We start from the raw sequence: 14,063 nt of genomic DNA, 5'->3' as shown, positions 1-14,063 counted from the left end.
TTTTGGTACTGAACAGACTTGCCGAGTGCCTCAGGCCACCACGTTCAAACCAGGTGGAGTTTCTAAAAAAATGCAACTCACTATTAATTATGTCTTACAGAACCCACTTTGTTTCTTTGTTTTTTTTTTCTTTCTCTCTTTTTATCTTCTTCTATCTTGTCAAACAGATATGATGGATTGGGTTATCAGTGTCCTACAGAAGCATGAGCTCCTGTCAGGTGCCTTTTGATGTTCGACAGCTCGAATCTCCTTCGCCGTGCTTTGATGATCCACTCTAAATCCAGATGAATCAACATGGCACGGTGCGTCACACTGTATGCAGCACAGGAGGCCATTAAACACACTCCACTTAAGATTAAATGTACCCTTTCTTCCTTTGATAGAAAGTTAAGATTCACTTTCACCATTTTTATAGCTCACAATTCCCTCCCCTCCCCCACACAGACAATGCATATGTATTGAAAGTATTGTTCTCTTTTTCTACCAGTCCATAAAGTGACATAGTGCTTCCCTACCCTTATAAAAACACACGATCCTCATATCAGGATATCCCATTTTCTCCCAACTACTTTGCTTATTTATCCTTGTAAGACGCTCATATGAAGGCAGCTGGGTATTACTTCCCGCCCCCCCCAAACTTCTTCCTGTTTAGAGCCATTGATCAATTCTCATAGATGTCGGTTGCTAATAAACAGAAATAGTGCAGCAATTACAAGACACACAATTATACTTTGGGTCTCTAGAGGTTATACAAGCACCCAGTCTGTTCTACACTTCCAAATAATGAGCTGTCAGGAATTTCACTTGCTGTGTCACCAAGACCCAGTAGGTGGAGCTGTGTACACAAAACACGCAAGATCTACATCTCAAACTAAACATTGCTTTAAAGTAATACCCAAACAGATCAGACCCACTATTTAGTGTGGTAGAATGTGGTTTAGGACGTTGCCATAGAGAAAGGTGGCAGAATGACAGAAAGCTGGGTAGGGATGATTGGTGGCACAGCAGGTGCCAAGTGAAAACAAATAGGCTTGTCTTATTTTCCAGTTCCATGTAGCACAGCTTTTTTAATGTTTAATTTTGAATGTAGTTCCTAGATAACTACTATTGTTAGAGAAACAGGTGTCCCATTTATAGTTGTGAATAATGAGGCCTGTGGCTTGTGGAATAATTTCTGTTGCCGTTTTAGTGTAAATAGTCCAATAATTCTCATGTTGCTCTCTTCAGAAGGTCCTTTTCAGTTGTGATAAAGAAACATTTTGCAGTGAGTCATTTGTTTATCTGAAATTTAGGTCTTGGATTTTTTATCATCAAGCTTAGTGTTTTTAGGTTAATAGATGTGACTAATAATATAATGCAAAACAGAATAGAATAATACAATATAATAATATACATCTGCTGTGGTCAGATATCCTTGCCTGTTTAAGACTGATGACTTATCCTCGATCGGTCTAGATGAGACAGATGTTATCTGATTTGAACTGCATCAGCTTCGGTCTCAATTGTTCATCTGGAGGACGCTGTACAGGTAAAATTGACTTATTTGACCAAATGCTTTTTGAAATATTTAAAGAATTAATTATCTGATATTTACTGATCATTTAGCAAATACAAATTCAGGGTAGTGTAGTGGTGCAAGGTTGTTTCCTGCTCTGTTAATGATTATGTGTGATTAAACTCCTCCTGTACTGTGAGGTGGTCTTAAACAAACAATTTCCTTCGTTTTTAATCAGGGAAGTGGGAGTGCTGCATGCTGAAATTAAAGAGTGTGTTTAAGATAATGAGGAGCACTTAACGCCCCGCTACTGTTCTCCACGTCCTTCAAAGTGAGGTGACTTTAAGTGCCTCGGAGCTGTTCCTGATTAGCTTGTCCACTGCGAGACCTAGTAACTGTTAACACCATTGAGAGTGAGGGTGAACATGGCTGACAAAATAAATCCAGCCTCTTTCACTCAACTGCTCAAGGCTGGAGGAGACCTCGACATCAGGAAGCAGAAACTCACCCAAAAGGAGCATGTGACAAGAGACAGGAAGTCATTAGCACAATACAAATGTTACTCTGGTTAGGGTCGTGGATCAAAGGCCTGGAACACTCCACGGCATGCTGAACTGGGGAAGCTTAAAGCACTTTTGGAGTCTTTCAGAGTTCAGGGTTGGGGTTGTCTCAGAAGCTAATGCTGTTTTAGGATCAGGGGCCGCATTTGTCTCTTTTGAGTTCGCCAGTGCAATAAACTTTCAGTTTACAGAATCTAAAAAAATTTACTCCATTGGAGCGAAGCTGCAACTCTGAGGCGGTTAGTAAATGCATTTCCAATGAGGCTTTGCAGCTTGCCAGGCTGTCTGTTGCCAGGAGCTTCTAGTAAATGAAGCTTTTTGTTAACTGCAGCCTGCTCCTTCTTGCACTGGGTCTGTCTGTCTCTTTTCCTTATTCTCATGTCTGATATTGTCCCAATCTTTCTGTATTTGCTTTTTTTTTTTGTCTCTGTCTCTCGTTTTAAAGCATATGATGCAAAGTATAGTGCAGCTGGGTTCCAAACAAAGTCAGATGTGGGAAGTTCCTACTTGATATTCCCGTGCTCAGATCACAAAGCGTTCCAGTGCTCAGAGCTCAAAAGGATGATGTATAAACAATGAAAATGGCTTGCCTCAGCCAAAAACCAGATTTATCTCCCCATCTGTGTAGACTGCAAACTGGAGCGAATAACAATTACACCACATTCAGTCTAAATTGATATGCACAGTTGAAAGGTCTATACATTATTAGAGAATCACAAAGCAATATTGTTGTATGTTGAACAGCTAACTAAGCATATGCTTGGTGGTGTCTCTGCAAGCGTAGCAGCTTATAATATCAGTAGCGTTCACTCAAATATGCATTTTAATACCTTAAAATTGTCTTAAAAAGAAGATCATTTTATCATTAACTCTGTAACTCTGCCTGTATGCTTCCATGTGAAGATGAGTAGGTGAAATACAACATCATCCTATTCCTGCCATTTGTACACAAAATCACGCCTCCTGGATCTACTCCCACTGGCGGAGTTCAATTACATGCATGATGGTGTTAGATTTTTACCCTGACTCGTGTCTCTGCCTAATCAGCTGCTAAATAGCGAAGTTATAACACTATAAACACATACGAAGCAGCACATACCGAGCCTTCTCTATCATGTTTTACTGTGTAATGTAAGTTGTTGAGCAGCGGGTTCATCCAATGTGTCCATCCAAAGCAGTACATTATCTCAGTTTCTAAAAATTTATTTCTTATGTAAAGCTGGCTATTCAAATATTTACCGCATATACACCTTTTTTCTTTCTTTATTTGAGTCTTACTACATTTATTGTTATTACGTTTTTCGGAAGCATGGCATGCTTTTTTCTCCCTGTGTAAGTATCTGGCTGTCTTGGGCATCATGCTTGTTTTGTTTTCAACAGACTGAGATGGAGGCGGAGTAAATGGGTGTTGGTGAACGTCTGTAAAAAGATTGACAGGAAATCACAAACAAACGAGTGGAAACACAAACCTGTTTTCCAAAATGTACTCTCAGCCACACAATATTTAATTTGACAATATGACAATTATTTCTTAGGTTATTTGTATCATTGGACCTCTCCCACCTTTTTTATTTTTGCTCCTTTAATTCATGTTTGCATTTTGAAAATCTGACAAATCTGTGGCTTTCCTAGTTTCCTTTGAACTTAGTAAGAAGTTCCCACTTTCCGACTTGAAATGAAATGCAGCACAACAAATCACCATCATTAGAGCTGTTTCCAAAATGAATAGCATGTCAAAACAGTGTGCTGCAGTTTCCTTCACAGAGCGAATGTACTGTATAGTGTGCTGGTAGGTGGTATGGGACACTGAGTCAGTTTTTCACCAAATTATACAGAACAGCAATCTTGACTGTTAAAGTTTGATAACGTTTTTATGGAGTACAGAGGATTAACCAGAAAGCTCATTTTATTTCACTCAAAATCAAATGTTGAGTAGAAAGATAAATCTGACACTGAAGCTCTCATTTTTTTCTCCTGTTGCAAGTTAGTGTTTACTGTTAACATTTGCGGTGTTCGGAGAATGACATCCTCTGTAGAACTCCTTGTACTTTATGAGCACTGTTATGTAAGCGGAAAAAAAAAAACAACAGCCAGGGTACAAATAGTTCTGGATTACAATTATTAACTGTATCATACCATGCTGCAGTGTCATAAAAAATCTCTCAGAGTAAAGTCTGCATTACATCAACATTGCAAAACTGCACATTCCACACAATGGTGTCATGTCATGTCATCTCACAGGACATGGCCTAATGTGAAATAAACCAAGTGCACACTAACTTATCACTCACTTTCGCTTCAGATAGAGGTTCAGAGGTGGTTAGATCAGCAAAACAAATAAGTCGATGCCGAGGATCAGGAATCCTCCCCAGAGAGGCATCCATCTGAGCAGTGACTGACAGCTCTGTCAATGAGCGAGAGGGTCGTAATGCACTGGCATTTGGAGAGTAAGAGGAAGTGTTTGTGTGTATGTGTGTGTATGAGTCTTATAGTTGCTAATGGAAATTGCGCTAGACCTGCTAATGATTTCCTCATCACTATTAATGAAAGTTGAGAGGAAAGGCTGTCTGTTTCCCATACTAACTGCAAAGGGAGAACACTATTTGCACAAGTTTCAAAGAACCACACAGAACGATTCCATGTGTGGCAAAAAATGCCTGAGCCATTACAACCACCCTATCGTCTCCTTGTATTGGATCAGGTCCCGGTTTCTCCATAGCCTGGTGCTGAGGACATCAATTAGGGAGAGTAATATTATTCATAGTGCTTCTCTTGTTTTTTTTTTTTGTTTTTTTTTGAAAGCTCATCCCGGACCGTCTTTATGACAGGATGAGGATGTTGTAAGTGTATGATTATTATCTCAGGGGCTCGGGGTCATATTGAGGTAATATAACGATTACTCAGTTTGCCTTGATATAGAATTGTGCAAGTTTTATTTGTATGCGTGCATGCATGTGTGTGGGTTGGTGGGTGTAAATGTGATCCCAGATCCACATCTGTAACCACGTATCAGAATTGATTCCAGATCCAGTGTGTGTATTTGTGTATCTGTAAGTATCCACGTCCATCTATTTGATACATCAGAGCATAGAAGTTGCTGTCTTTCTCAGTGCTTTGGCCACACTTCACTCCATAGCCTTGCTGGTGTTGTGCTGGTCCCTAGGGTGGTGGCGCCGATTGGTGAATAATCTGCCCGCTAGCTTGCCTGTGTTCCATCGATTCTGTCTCAGTTCCCAGTTATTCCAATTAGTTTCACTGCTGCCTGTTAGTAGCCCGGCTGTCAGGGGAGAGAGAGCAGATCTGGCCTGTCCTCTCACAGTGCTTTGTTTACACTACTAATTGCTGCTCTTGTTTCCTTTCATTAGCAAGAGCTGCCTATTACACTAAGTGCTTGCTCGCTCTGTACGTTCGTCTCGCTCACTCTCTTTTTCACTCTCTCTCTCTGGCTATCAGTCTCTGTGTCTGTCTGTCTGCCTCTCAGACTGCCCATTTTTCTCTGTCTGTCTTCTATCATGTCTGGCTTGTTTTTCTGTCTATATTCCTGCATAAATAATGTGATAGAATCAACTCAAGCTAGAATGAGTCAAGCATTTTTAATCTTGCTGTTGTAGTCTTAGAGGACCAGAGTTTGATGATTTACCTGCTTAAAGAAAAATCAACCCCTAATGACTTGCATATTAATCAAGCGTGCATATGACATCCTGGATTTATTTTGTAAATGAAATTCTTAGTTGACTCTTTTCATATTCTGGCTTTGGTTCATGTATCCACGTTACCCACAAGGTTGTTTGTCTGCTGATAGTGGTGCTGTGGGATTTAGCCTTCCTTTAATCTCTACCTAGTGAGTGATGCAGCAGGGCTTTAGTTTTTAGTCTGTTCTGCTTTGTTGCACTCGTCATTTCTAACTAGATAACTATGATTTTGTTGTATTCAGGAATTTTGAAATATTACTTAAGCCAACACTTATGTTAGAGGTCATTAAAAATTTTACTCCTATAAAGGAGTAAAATTTTTAAAAATGCAACCAAAAGCCCTCATATGTGATGTATCAAAGATTTGCCTTGCTAGTTACAATGGAAGAGCAGCTAATAATGATTTGCAGGTCTCAATACCCAGAGCTATTTAACCTGATGTAACCCTAAAGATACACCATGACCATTCAGAGAAAAACTGCAGTGGAGAAACAAGAACACCAGATGTGTGATATGTCAGAGGCATGCTAGTATTTCATCAACATCGCGTTAATAATATGAAATCCTTTGTACATTTTTACTATTTGTGATCGTGAATAGAAGTCTGTAAATTACTAAAACTACTTAGGGGTACTAATAGCCAGTTACGGCCATGACAACTACCCAACCAAGGTATGGAAAGCTTTTGATTAGGATTAAATAATGCTGTGAGTGTTTAAACCAAGGCCAATGGCATAATAACACACCTTTTAATACCCCTGCAAGGACCTTGAGTACTTGTACTCCAAATTGTGACACTAACGGTTTCCAATCTGCTAACAAGGACAGCCATTAAAAAAAAAAATTAAAATTCACCCTTTAACGCATGTATACATCTTGGTTGGATCGCTGAGCACGTGCGCTTCATGTTTGTGTTGCGAGTTGTATTTTTTTTCCCCCTCACTTGTAGTGAATTATGCCTTAGAGGCTTGTGTGCTGAAGCAAAACTCTGCATCTGCAGTCTTTTCCCCCCACCTTCCCCCAGAAGCCCCGGTGTAGGCTGTAGGAGGAAAAGAGAGAAGAGGAGGGAGTGGAGTAGAGTGCAGCCGCGCCTTCTTAATGACTCCCATCCCTCTCTGTGCCACGTTATTAATTAGCTCAATGATCCTTGCCGATGGGACTTGGGCGGCGGATTAAAGACCTCGGCGGGTGTAGGAGTGTCTGCCTCAGTCGGAGAGGTGAGGCGGGACAGCACCGTGCTCTCTGGAGGTCCGCAGGAACAGCAGCTAGTATCTCTCTAAGCCCTGGGGGAGTGTATGTGTGTTGTGTGTGCGTGTTTGTTTATATATATATATATATATATACATATATATATATATATATATATAATATATATATATATATATATATAACTGAGAGAGAGAGAGAGAGAGAGCGTATTATGCTATGATTATTGCTTAAAAAATCTAATAATCTAGTACCTGAAAGAGTGTCTATTAGATTTCTGTGATAGTAGAATTTGCGACGCAGGATGCAATTCTGTATGACTGGATTTTAAAAGACCAATCATATACAACTGCTTGTCTTTGTTGGTAAAGGTATAAAAGCAAAGCTCTACAACCCTGGCTTTTAATATAAAAGAGCAACATCACTGATACCACTATTTTACCATTAACAGTCCAAAGAAGAGGACATAAGACTCCCGAGGCAGGAAACAGAAATAGCCATGAGAGGTCAGTGGGTTGAGAACAAAGTACTTCTAGTAAAGTCTGTCCACTTGGCGGCCATCTTGGCAATGCTCCCGGGCAGTTAATTCAGTCATACCAAGACCAGGTTTCTATGTGCTTGAATGGGGAGAGACCCATATACCAGAAATGGATTGACAAAAATGACTTTTGAAAAAGCTGCAGCAATAAAAATAACATATTTTTTCCCAGGGTGCTCCAGCTAATACACATGCACATTTCTTCATAACTGACAGAGCAAAGTGCCCTAAATCTGTGCAGGTGCAGTTGAGTGTACAGCATGTACTGTGGGGTAAAAGCTTGTTAGGTTGCTATTAAATTTCTGCAAATTTCAACTAGAGGCATATGATACTGTATGTAAGGAAAAAAACACACACAACACCATATCACAGACTGTTTTATTTCTCTTTCAAAACATCACAATGTTCTTTTTAATGATTTAGAGTTACATTTATGTCGATATCCATGAGTTTCTGTTTTTTTCCACATTATAAAGCAGCTATAAACAATCATTCCATCAGAAGCCTTATTTATTTATTTATTTATTTATTGCTTTTTTCCTTTCTTTTTGAAGTTAATTAAGCAAAAAAAAAAAACACAAGCTGTCATGTTAAAGAGAAACTGCAAAGCACAACATCCTGAAGATTTTCCAGAGTCTTAGGAACTTCCCAGAAAAGCATATTGTGTTCATATTTTTGAGACTGAGATTGATATCATATTGTGATAAGCAATTAATCTTGTTTCTTGCCTTCAAGCTGGAGTTTGCTCATGTTGTCTTGTCAGCATAGGTGTATCTTATACTTATATGGCCAAAAGTATTGGGACACCTGACCAAAGAGTCTGCTTTACCTTCCCAGATATTGGAATGTGGCTGTCGGGATTTTCCCATTCAGCCATGAGAGCATTAGTGATATCAGTGTTCCAGTTCATCCCAAAGGTGTTCAGTAGCGATAAGGTCAGGGCTCTGTGCAGGACACTTGAATTTTGTCTACACCATCATTGGCATACTATGTCTTCATGGAGCTTGCTTTGTGTACAAGAGCATTGTCATGCTGGAACAGGTTTGGGCCCCGTATTTCCACTTATGGGAAATTGTTATGCTACAGTATACAAGGAAACTCTAGCCAATTGTGTGCTTCCAAATTTGTGGCAACAGTTTGGTAGAAGAACCACATATGGGTGTGATAGTCAGGTGTCACTTAATTTATTTTTTATTTTTAAATATGCATGCTTGGGTTCAAATAGTTTTGAAAGTATGGTCTTTTAAAAAAAATCCAGTATAATCTGTATAATATAAATGGGTTTAGGGCTTCATGTTGTCAGTGTGGCCTCTGTAATAAAAATTTCTCATCCCTGATAAAGCTTTCACATCCAAAAGCTATAAATTTGTACAGCACCAGCATATTTGGACTATCTGGACAGTTGTATCCTACATGGCACTGAATTGTGGACTTATTTACAGAAAACTACTGTACACTCCTAATATTGTATCATTTCCAGATATAGAATCTGAGGCTTTATATTGGCTGTAGCTGTAAATTTCTTTTTGTTTTGCCTTCAGTGAATGACTATATGGTTTTCAGTATATTACCCACATTGTGTGTGGGTGTTTAAGTTTATAAGACTTGCAGAGCATTTGTCATTCTGTGATTGCTGACTCTTTTTTATGAGACAGGCTTAATACAGATACGTTTCTAATTGGTCATGCAAGGTTTTCTGATTTTTGCCCCGCGGTTATTCTGTCCCAAGCACTTTTCAAAAGCCATACTTGTCAAATTTGAAACCATATACAAATGCAGCTTCAATTCAATTGGGGAAGTTAGATTTCATGAATTTTTGCCATTCAGAGTACAGAAAATCTTTCTTGCTTAAATGTGACATGCTGAAAAATCAGATTTGAGCTTGTCTGAACACAGTGGAAGAACCATTTTTTGTAGTAGATTAGGTCAGTGGCCTAACAATTTCACTCACAACCTCTCATCTGACAAAGCTTCCTTGGGCTTCTGCTGCACATGGGACCATAGAGGCGAGCGTCACTTTATCCTCCCGTCCATTCTGTTTGTTTGTCTAAAGCCCAGTCCCCTTGGCATGTCCATTTGCATCAGTGTGATTGTCACACTAGAGAAATAATAGAACAAGAGGGGGGATCCAGCCTCTCCAGATGCCTGACGATGGCATGGAGCAAATGAACATAAATGTCACTGTCAGGACAGGAATGAGGAAAAAGCATTACACATGAGCAGGCTGCATAACTGTCTGAAGACAAGGGAACTCATCAAGCCTGTGAAAGACAATCAAAGGACATTACAGTACAATGATTGGGCTTCAGGTTATGGAGGTGTGGTCAAGCATAAAGCTATTGTTATTCACATGGATGTTATTGAATATTCTCTTCTATTGTTTTTTTAGACTGCTTCAAAATCAAGGTGCTCTGCCATCTAGACTTGTGTACAGAGATATAAAGGCAAAAGATGTGACTCACATAAGTGATAAATGTGGAACATCCACAAGACAAGTAAGTTCCTGTTCACATTTATGTTTTAGCAGCTATTAACAGCCATCCTACACCAACTATCTATTTTTTTCTCTTAAAACAAAAAATATACCTTGTTATGTTACTGGAGAACCAGAAAGCATACACTCATCTATTCTGTAAACATTCCTGAGAAGGAAAACATCACCGACACTGTAGACTCCGTCCATAAATGTTAAATAAACATTTAGCCCAACCACATCAATGTTTAACCATTTTTCTTTTTAGAAAAAAAAAGTTTTTTTTTAAAAATCTGTTTATTATAAGCCTTAAATTATGTAGCATGCCTTCCTGTGAATGAGTGGTTGCTATAGAAACGCAAACCTGTGATTCGTCCTACTGTCAGACCTGCTGCTATAGAAACTTAATCAACAACCCTATGACCAATCAGTATCGATTATTCAACAGTACTGTGGTACAACTGATATTAGTAGACAGTCTCAGGTTTGAAAATAATTAAGAGCAAAAGCATCAGATCAAATGTAAGCATATCTCAGGAGTAGGATAAGAAGTATCGCTGCTGCCATGTACACCCACACATATACGCTGATCTCTCTTAGGTTTTGATATTGGCATTTAGGCTCACCCATGAACCTTAGGCTTTGTGATGATACTGACATCTTTGTGTTAGTGCTTGCTCAGACATTTCATGTCCTTACATATCGTACATCTCTATACAGGTCTGCGCAACTTCGAAGTGTGTGACCCATGTGATTATTGACTACGTGACCTCTGGATGACCCCACTGGTGCACGAGTAAAGGGCAGGGTGTTAGCGCATGCCGCACTGTCTGTCACGCATGTCAATAAGGTGATGAATGGGGCTGGTGGTTATTAAAGCAGAATTAGAGCAGGGAAAGGGAGGGGGGGGCAACGATAAATGATGGCGCAAATGGCTCTGCAGTTGAGGGCTTGGGAGCCGGATGGCACAGCATCAGTGTCATCAGTCTTTATTATCCTCCAGGGATAGGACTGAGGAGTGAGGGAGAGAGTGAAGAGAAAGAGAAAGAGAGAATAAGGTGGTGAAATGGTCAGAGCTCATTACAGAGCATCTCCATGAGTGCCTTAAATCCACCTGATGGACAGTCACTACCTGCCTTTTTTTTAAAACCTGTCTCACTAATCAAGCCTGTCTGTCTCTATCTTTCAGTCTCTCTCTGTCTTTGTCTTTCTCTCATGCATGCTCTCCTGTATCTCTCTTGCTTTTCTTTCTTTAACTTCCTTCTCATTCTCTCTTTGCATGTGTAGCTGGCTTCTCTCTCTGAGGCATCGTTTTTTCCATTTCTGCCTCATTCTCCTTCTCCCCTCCATTTTCTCCAGCACAGAGGGAGGGGAAGACCCCCAACTGCTATTAATCATGGTGAAGTCTCAAAGCCTGGCGGCATACACACACACATATATATACACACACACACACTCAGGCGACGAGGCAGTACTGGGTTCACTGCACAGTCACAGAGCGGAGGCAGGGCAGCTGATTGGTGGAGCCTCGGTTAGCCCGGCCCCTCAGCCACATGTCGTCATGACTGCAGATGGGAGTGCATGATGCTGCCATTGGTATTCTGTCCCCGCACGGCACCAAACCGCTGATCCTTTTTTTTAATTAGTACTTTATTTATTGATACCCACGTTAATGTCTCTCCTAATTTTGGGATGCTTCTGTCTAAATTACGCACAGCGTCATTCACTGCTGTGACTCGAGAGGATAGACAGAGCAGACGTCGAGTTCACCTTGCTCCCTTTTTCACTGGCAGATAACAGATCTTAGAAATCAAGTTACCGCTTTCCCTCTTCATACAAGCCTAATATTTCTAACATCAATGAGGATACTCAATTATAACTATAAATATATAAATATACCTTGGATTAGGGCAACATACTTAATCATATACTAATTGAACCATGGTTTTGGCCTCTGCTATGACAGTGATGTATTCATTCATCATTGCCAATGTTTACCCAGTAAACACAATTATAGATGCAGGACCTTGATCCTAGAGTTACAGCACTATTAAACCAAAGGGTTACATGATTTTTTTTTTTTTGTTGTTGCAAGTGTTGCAAGTGAATAGCCCTGTCTAAATTTCATTCCTGTGAGCAGCACTATCATAAATCACAGACATTCTGGCAGGGATTCATAATGATTGAATATTAAATGCTATAAAAATGCTCTAATTGCAATTAGTAATCTCATTTATAATCTCAGTCAATAACGATCTCAGTTGTATTTTTTATTTTTGTAATCATTTAACCTTACCTACAGTCTTTTTTTTTGTGAGTCTGAGATTATCATTAAAAGATGAACCACCCAGACGCAGGTCCATATCTATTTATATTCACTTCTTGTGAAAAAAAAATGTTCCACAACTCAGCTGGTTTTGCTCAGTTATTCCTTTCTCATAACCTCAAATTTTGCTTGCTCAACCCTTCTTGAAAAATTACCGCTGTATCTGAAGGGAGTGACAGAAAACATTACTGTATTGACTTTATTTCATTATCTCTGGATGTTGTAAACCGCTATTTACATCTGCTACAGTACCAAACTGCTATTTCAAACCTTTGAACAGGAAGCTTTTCCTCTCCTTCCAGAACATAACAATTCACAGCACTCTAATATGCCATATACCTTTCAGCACATGCTCCCTTGTATAAAGATCCAAGTTCTTCCTTTTTAGCTTTATCTATATTTGGCAACTACATGAATCTGTAAATGATGCCCAAATTAACATCGCTAGTTTGTTCTAAAAAAGATGATCATCCAAACGGGTCAAATGAGCCCTGGCTTGAGAGTGGACGACGGAAGCAATGGGTTAAATAATTACTACATTAGTAGCTGCTCAGTGCAGGTGATCTGTCAGTGCTAAGATATTTCAGTCCCATCACCCTAAACGCTATCTCTTACAAACACCTGCAGCTGTGCAGCCCGTTGACTCTCTTCTCCTCTCTTTCTCCTTGTCCCTCCTCTTCATACTCCTTTCCTCCTCTCTTCTCTTCTCTCCTCTCCTCTTTCTTTTTTCCAGGCCCAACAGAACAGGCTTCACCCACCGCATCAATCTGAGCTCCATGTTTATATTTATGTATGGTGGAAAGGCGAGAGAAGCGACGGCACTCTGCGCTTTATTGACTAAGCATTAAGGGGACATTATCAGGCGATAGCAGAGTTATTTATGAGGATGGGGGAGAGGTGCGCCGTCTGAGTTATGTGAGAACCAGCGCACGGATGAAAGCTGCTCATACAGTCAGAGCTGATAGCAGACCCTCAGTGCACCGATCCAAAAAAGAGCCTCAGATTTATGTTGAGCGAGTTTATGCTGCTGTGTAGGTCAGCCACAACCTGCTTATCTGGTCCTCACTGGCACGACCGTGGCTGCAGAGCTTTGACAGTATGCAGAGCAGTTGCAAATGTTGCTGAACAAACATGGCAAGTGTTAGAGTTGAGAAATGATGTATAATGTAGGTTCAGGCGCAGACGGTGAGGAAGATTTGTTTGGACCCCTGACCTTTATGCTAAGCTAGCGGACATTAGTAGAGGAGCACTTGAGAGGGATGGACATGAAAGGCCTGCTGATGAATTATGCATCTTTAAATGTATATTGTGTAAATTTGCAATTTTATGCATTTGATGTGAGAAGGGAAGAAGATTTCCTTCCTGAACCAGAACTCTAATCAATTGTTATGGATTTGAAGATCAGAATGTTACTGAGACCCCGCCAAATGACATGGGCGTAGTTCAAAACTCCTAATACATCTGTGCAACCTAATTATGCTACGATGCACCGCCTGTGAGAATGTAAACAAAGCTTGAAGATTCGGCTTATCGTCGACTGATTCATGTGCAACCAAATTCACTATTTGTTTAGAGCAGTGTAAATAGCCAAAGTGCTTCCTGACGAAAAATAAAAGCCTGTTCTAAGATAAATGTATGATCGAAGTGGAGAGGAGCCTTATTTGTTGAAATCTGTTTATTTCACATTACTTATTACAATCACATCTGCTCATTCAGAAACTTTATTCTAGATTTATTCACATCCCCAGGTTTACATCTCAGTTGCCAGTGAAT

The 14,063-nt window shown here is 39.9% G+C and overlaps 1 long non-coding RNA gene across 4 annotated transcripts in view; it reads left to right on the top strand.

Moving 5' to 3' along the window:
• LOC131366299 (uncharacterized) overlaps positions 1-14,063 on the top strand; it is a 36,320-nt gene that overhangs the window by 16,917 nt on the left and 5,340 nt on the right. The window contains exons 2-4 of one of the 4 annotated variants that reach the window (XR_009206788.1): positions 168-302; positions 1,409-1,528; positions 9,881-9,986. This is a non-coding gene — a long non-coding RNA (uncharacterized LOC131366299). The remainder of the gene's footprint in view (positions 1-167; positions 303-1,408; positions 1,529-9,880; positions 9,987-14,063) is intronic. The other 3 variants (XR_009206786.1, XR_009206789.1, XR_009206787.1) reach the window with 3 other exon arrangements.

Source organism: Hemibagrus wyckioides, linkage group LG15, assembly GCF_019097595.1.
Source record: "Hemibagrus wyckioides isolate EC202008001 linkage group LG15, SWU_Hwy_1.0, whole genome shotgun sequence".
Classification (NCBI taxonomy): domain Eukaryota; kingdom Metazoa; phylum Chordata; class Actinopteri; order Siluriformes; family Bagridae; genus Hemibagrus; species Hemibagrus wyckioides.
Note: the sequence above shows the minus strand (reverse complement) of the source record. Positions and strands in the feature narration are given on the sequence as shown.